We start from the raw sequence: 6,956 nt of genomic DNA, 5'->3' as shown, positions 1-6,956 counted from the left end.
CGGAAATGAAAGAAAGTTGGCACAGTTCTCTTTCCGAATATCAGGAATTGTTGTTCTTGAACGCATACGTCAGCGGCTTGTGGTCCGTTAAAATGTGGAAAATGCGGCCTTCTAGGAAGAAACGGAAATGCTTTACGGAGGAATAAATGGCCAGCATCTCCCTTCCGAAGGTACTGTAGCCCACTTCCGCCTGTTTCAGACGTTTAGAAAAGAAACCTATCGGTTTCCAGTCCTTGCCGTCGTATTGTTGCAACACTGCTCCCACTGCCGTCGTTGAAGCGTGAGCTGCGTTGGCGCGTCGGAAAGTGGGTGCATCAGAAGTGTTGCGGAGGCAAGCTGAGTTTTCACGTCCTGGAAGGCTTTTTTGTGCTCCGCTGACCAGTGGAACTCAGGCGTTTTCTTGCCGTTCCGGTGCAGCAAGTCAGTTATCGGCTGTAGAATGTGTGCACAGGATGAGATGAAGCGCCTATGGAAGTGTATTAGCCCAAGAAACTCGCGCAACTTGCGGAAAGAGGTAGGCGTGGGGAATTCCCTGACTGCTTGCACCCGTGATTCAAGCGGCAAGATGCCTAGTGGGCTGATTCGATGACCTAGGAAATCTAGTGATTCAACACCAAAGATGTGCTTTCGGAGCTTCAAAACCAGACCGTGCTCGTCAAGATGCTTGAAGAGGAGGCGCAGGTGATTTTTATGCTCCTCCAGCGTTTTGCTGGTGACCAAAATGTCGTCTAAGTAGACAAAAACAAAGAGCAGTCCACGAGTGACCTCATTCATGAAACGCTGGAAAGTTTGTGCCGCGTTCTTCAGTCCGTACGGCATACGGACAAATTCAAAGAGGCCGAAAGGCGTTGTCAAGGCCGTCTTTGGGATGTCGCTTGGTTCTACTGGAGTCTGGTGATAAGCGGCCATCAGATCCAGCTTAGAGAAGATGGTCGTTCCCGCGAGGCGAGTGCTGAAATCATGGATGTGGGGGAGAGGATATTGGTCTGTCGTTGTCACAGCATTGAGTGCCCGATAATCACCACAAGGCCACCAGTCACCAGACTCTTTTTTTGCACCATGTGCAGCGCCGAAGACTAGTTGCTGGAAGAAGGTCGAATAATGCCGAGTTGGAGCATGTGGTCGAACTCACGGCGGGCGACTTCATGTCTTTGTCCAGCGAGTCTCCTAGGTCTAGCGGTGACAAGTGGTCTGGTGGTGACAATGTGATGCGTCACCTTGTGTTTGATTGGTAGTTTGGTGTTCCAAGGTCTGGTGATTTCAGGGAATTCAGCCAGAATCTTTTGAAAGTTTTACTCTGAGTTGAAAGTGCAAATGCCGCATGAGAACAGGTCAGACTTCAGTCCGATAACAGCGAGCGAAGTGACGTTATCCTTGAGATGACGATCGCGAACGCTGACGTCAAGATTGAAGTGACTCGGAAAGTCCGCTCCCAAGATGGCAATTCTGACGTCGGCCACAACGAAGAGCCATCAATATGTACGCCTGAGTTCGATGTCTATCGTCCTTGACTGGACTCCATATGCTGCAATAGCAGTATTATTGACTGCAATTAGGCTCGAAATGGACTTGCCGCCCCGGCGATGTTGAGCTGCTGCTGGTAGGATAGATAGATCCGCTCCGGTATCGACAAGGAGGCGTCTGCCGGTGATGCGGTCGACAACGAAGAAGAGGCGGCTTGAACGATGGCCCGTGTCGCTTTCCGCCGTTAGCGACTGGCCGGTGCGTTTCCCGTCCACGAGCATGGATGGGTGCAGCGAGTGGCTTGCTCTCTAAAACGACGGTAGTACCAGCAGATGTTCTGCTCTGCCTCGCTTTGGTGTCCGCGGTGCTGCGGGCTTCGAGCATGGCACGGCGAACGATGCCGTGCAGGCCGGTGTTTGTTGGACAGGGCGAGGTTTTCAACTGCTGCAGCCAGTCGGTCAACTCTGTCCTCTAAGCGACCTAACCGGTCTGCATGTTCGGGCCTTCCCGTTGCAGCAACAGACATTTTCAGTGGCACAGTGCAGTCGGTGATGCGGTCGGCGAGTTGAACAAGACGTTCGAGAGTCACGTCATTCGAGCCAGCGAGTATCATCCGTGTTGACTGTGGCAGTCTCTGTAAAGACAACTCGCGAAGCAATGGATGTTGACGCTCCTCTGACGCTTGTTGGCCCAGCAGCTGACGCATACGGTGGAGTAGTTGTGAGGGATGCTGGTCACCGAGCTCTTCATGAGACAGGTGTTGTTGCAGCCTATTCTGTTCGGACACCTCAAGACGTTTCAGGACGGTGCTTTGTAGTTCGTCGTAGGGCTTCTCCGATGAGTAGAGGCGAGCAGCACATCGTCAACGGCGTCAGCGATGTCAGGTGGCAGTACTGAAACGATGTGCAGGTATTTCGACTGCTGCGATGTGATGCATCGAAGCTCGTAGCGGGCCTCGATTTGGCTGAACCACACTCTGGGGTTTTGGGCCAGAAATGAGGAAGTTTTAACTCCGAAGCGTTGGTTGTGGGTGAGCTTAAAGTGCCTTCCTCATCTGACATGGCTGCTGTTTTTTCAAACGTTCGGGTCACCACTTTGTAGCGTACACGCCCCACGGAGGCGCGAAAAGAAGGCACCTACACTCCTTGAAGTTTGGGACAAGAATAGTTTATTTTCTAAGAAAAATAGGCTTCGAAAGCGACAACCAAAAGGGGCGTGGCTGCGTATATTCCGTGGCCCTCCGTAGATAACGTGAGGCATGTTGAAGGCGTCTGTGCCGTGCACCTCGGCATACGAATTGGTATGCGCACACAAATAAAATTATTGCAATCACCGGCGTCATCGCCCGCTACACGACCAAGAGGTTACGAGCGCATGATGTGCCCAAACAAGTCCAGCCCCCGAGCACGCGAGCAGTGCTGCTTTGTCGACCAGCGTTATTTTGTGGTCTTCTGCCTGTTTCTGCGGCATGGTTTGGAAACGCTAGCTCAGACGCGGTAGAATAGATGTGTACAATGAGTGCGCGAATGCGTAGGAGCGTTCCACGGAGGTCGTCTGCTCGACGTGGTGACCACGGGTATACGAACGCATGTGAAACGCCGACACATTATCCCTGCACCTCGTTGCACTTCATGGGAAAAAATAGAAAAAAAAGACGCTCACATTCCCTTATTGCGTCTCAATATTTATCTAGAGCTTTATTAACCTCTCCGAGCAACAAACTACATAAACTATGCATGTCATGTTAAATAACTCTCACCATGTCACGTGTCACTGTTTGCAACGTCAGAGAAGAGTCGTCTACATAGGGGACCCACGTCATTGCATTGCCGAGTACATAGAGCCATTCATACGCGCACGTCATGCCCTCGTTTTCTGGGCACGCGCCGGCAGAAGGGAGGGGGAGCAGCGTTCACCTTGAAATTTCAACCATTTTTGCGGCGCGTAGCATTGAAAATTTTGGCAGACGTAATTATGGACGCCTCGACTACGCATTGCGCTTGTCAGCTCAAAATTGTCAAACCTGGTGTGTGGCCTTTTAAAGAACCCCAGGTGGTTGAAATTTCCGGAGCCTTCCATTGGCGTCTCCCATAATCATATGATGATTTGGAATGTTAAACCCCACATATCAATCATTATGGGGAATAGAGAAGTCTCAATCCTCTAACTCTTCATACAACGCGAAACTCTTGATGGTTAAGCACGCAGAAAAGTTGTTTCATTAATCACACCGTACAGTCACCAGTTCCCTTTGTAGACATGTTCCCTTTTTCCTCATCTCTTCGGGAAGAGAGTCACCATGGGGAGATGTCGCGTTTAACGTTACCCTTGAGAATCAAGTTGAATGAAACAAAGATGACAGTCGGGGAACGGTATAACAGAATGCACCAACAAAAAAAAATGAAGGTAGAAAATATGTAAGCTGGCTCCACCTCATTTAAAACTGCATGAACTTTACGAAAGGCATTGATTTTTCTGTGCACGCACTTTATTTGTTTGCTCTTTCGTAAACTTTTGTGACATTTTCTTGTTTTATGAACTTTTTATCGTTTGTTTCGCGTGATCTTTCATATTTTGTACCATTTCCTGTTTCATGGTGAATTCCTCTTTTCGCAGTTGTCAACTTTTTTCATATATGGTGCCATTTCTACTGTTCTTTGCCCTTTGCTACACAATGGAGTGGTGTTCTCCTAGAAATGGTGTTTCCCGTCCGCTTCTCTGTTGTGCAGATATGTGTCCAGAATGTCCAACGGCTGACGCCAGCGTTTCGCTCTCTCGGACAGACAAATGAACTCTTCAAAGACGCTGGCGCTCACGGGCGAGTGTGTCTGGCGTTCCAAACGTGTAGCCTTCTCAGCTCATCTGTACTAAATGGGAGAGTTATGTGACGCTAACGATAGATATGCGACAGACAAAACCACCATGAAACTTGAGATGACGACCGGGCGGTCCCTAAACTGTCCCGCAGTTGAAACACAGATTAGCTGCTTTTGCATCACGTCGGTGTTTGCGAGACATGCAATGTCTGCTGCTATATTTTGTAATTCATGTTGCTTGAATTTTCGTGTAGCATACATGCACTTTACGAGTTGTTATTGTTTGAAAATGTTACGTGTATTGCTTTAGTTATTGCATCGGAAAGTCTGTCTCTGAAAGCGATCAGAATGAAATAAATTGTAAAATGTATGTCATCTTCAGTGACTTGCCCATGAAACCACTGACGCCTTCTGAGTTATGCTTGTTTATGCCGCAGTAAATGCATTTTGGTGAAGCTGAAATGCCAGAGAAGGGGAGGAGTTCTACATAGAGCTGTTTAGAATCCAAAACAAACTAGATGATATCGGGAGAAAATATAATAGCCCTGTGGAATTCGGCATCCCACCAGTAACGACAGGGGAAGTAAGGAAAGCCCGAGAAGGAATGCAAAGAAGCAAAACCACTGGTGAGGATAAGGTAACAACAGACCTCCTCAAAGATGGCGGAGAAATTGTGTTGGACAAACTGGCCACCTTATAGACAAAAACACGCCTATCGCACCCAGGCGCCTTTGGCGGCATACTCTCACTTCAAGAGACGCCATAATTTGTTTCGAACTGCCAAGGCGTGCCTCGCCAGCATAAAAAGCAGTGGCTCTGGAACTTTTAAAGTGCGAAAAAAACAACTGTTCACGCTGCGCCCGCTTATAAGAAGTAATCTGGGTACCACAGCGCCGTCATCAGATGCTACAACAACCAGCGCAAGAGGTAGAGATTGCTGAACACTGCCTGTGAAGTTCACCTTTCACCACGATTTCCGTCCACAACAAAGAGCGCCGAGCTTCGTCGTCAATGAATAAATGTTTTGAATAGGAAAGACTACGCGCCTATTAAATATGGAGTAAGTAGACTTACTACATGAATTCAAGTGACACGCCAACTACCGCGCTACAAGATGTTGTCTGGGCACAACTGCGCCGTTTTCAGATGCGAACACAATCAACGCAAGAGTAATATTACTCATCACTGTCTGTGAAGATCACAACACGATGCGGCAATCGTGCAGGTGTGGTGTTTTTGAATTTCAAAGATTTCCATCCGCAACAAAAAACGCTAAACTCCGCCGCCAGTAGATATAATCGCAATCAGTAGGAAACACGGCGAGCCCTGTGAAAGTGTACAAATATACTTATTGCGTTTACTCGAACGCGACACCAGCTGTTCCGCTTTTCAGCAGCGATTTGAATATGCGGCACCACTTTTAGGGGCAAAGCTCCTCAAAGCGATGCGTTCGTCCCTCGTAGTAGTAGCAGTAGTAGTCGTAGTGTGTAACCAGTCTTGGATTTTGACGTCAAAGGTGGTGCCGGTGGGAGATTTCTTCTGTGCGTTGTTGAACAATAAAAAAAATCACAGCGTGCGCGTTAACTAAACGCCGAATTCTCCTGTCTCTCACTACCCCTTAGCAGCCATTGGCATGTACATTGAGCACTATCTGACAAGAAAGGGTTGCTATGTTATACTCGCTGGGTATAACCTCCTTGGTTTTAGAAAGGTTTAGCTAGCATTGGGCCGCAGTGCCATGAATACAGTGAACTCGTACATACCATGAACTCGAGGTGGTTAAAGGTGGGAAGTAGATATGAACCGCAAGCCGTAAGAAAGCGTGCGTGTGCCATTTCTCGTTTAGTCCTTAGAATGTCCGCTGGATGACGGTGTTTATATTATGCGGAATATATGATGAAAAGATACGAGATTGTAGTACTTGGAGTGTTGAATAGGTGGACGAACGGACACACAGACAGATGCATAGACGGACGCACAAATGGCTGCATGGATGGATGGACGCACAGACGGATGCAGGAGCGGATGCATGGACGAATGCAGGGACGGACGCACAGATGGACGTGCGGACGCACGAACAGACGCACGCACGGACGGGCGGATGGATGCACGGGCGGCCACAAAGACGCACGCATGGATGGACGAAAGCAAGAACGAATGGACGGATGAATGCTTCGCCCCATCATCATCATCATCATCATCATCATCATCATCATCATCATCATCATCATCATCATCATCATCATCATCATCATCATCAGCCTGTCTACGTCCTCTGCAGGACAAAGGCCTCTCCCATGTTCCGCCAGTTAACCCGGTCCTGTGCTTGCTGTTGCCAATTTATACCCGCAAACTTCTTAATCTCATCTGCCCACCTAATCTTCTGTCTCCCCCTACCCCGCTTCCCTTCTCTGGGAATCCAGTTGGTGACCCTTAATGACCAGCGGTTATCCTGTCTACGTGCTACATGCCCGGCCCATGTCCATTTCCTCTTCTTTATTGCAGCTATGATATCCTTAACTCCCGTTTGTCCCCTAATCCACTCTGCTCTCTTCTTGTCTCTTAAGGTTACACCTACCATTTTTCTTTCCATTGCTCGCTGCGTCGTCCTCAGTTTAAGTTGAACCCTCTTTGTGAGTCTCCAGGTTTCTGCTCCGTAGCTAAGTACCGGCAAGA

General features: G+C 48.6%; 1 pseudogene; it reads right to left on the bottom strand.

The window, feature by feature from the left end:
- Positions 1 to 216: 216 nt before the first annotated feature.
- The window catches only part of LOC142766129 (uncharacterized), a 106,244-nt pseudogene continuing 99,504 nt past the window's right edge, over positions 217 to 6,956 (bottom strand).

This window comes from Rhipicephalus microplus, chromosome 6, assembly GCF_043290135.1.
Source record: "Rhipicephalus microplus isolate Deutch F79 chromosome 6, USDA_Rmic, whole genome shotgun sequence".
NCBI classification, from domain to species: domain Eukaryota; kingdom Metazoa; phylum Arthropoda; class Arachnida; order Ixodida; family Ixodidae; genus Rhipicephalus; species Rhipicephalus microplus.
The sequence above is the reverse complement of the archived record's forward strand: the minus strand, read 5'-3'. Positions and strand labels throughout refer to the sequence as shown.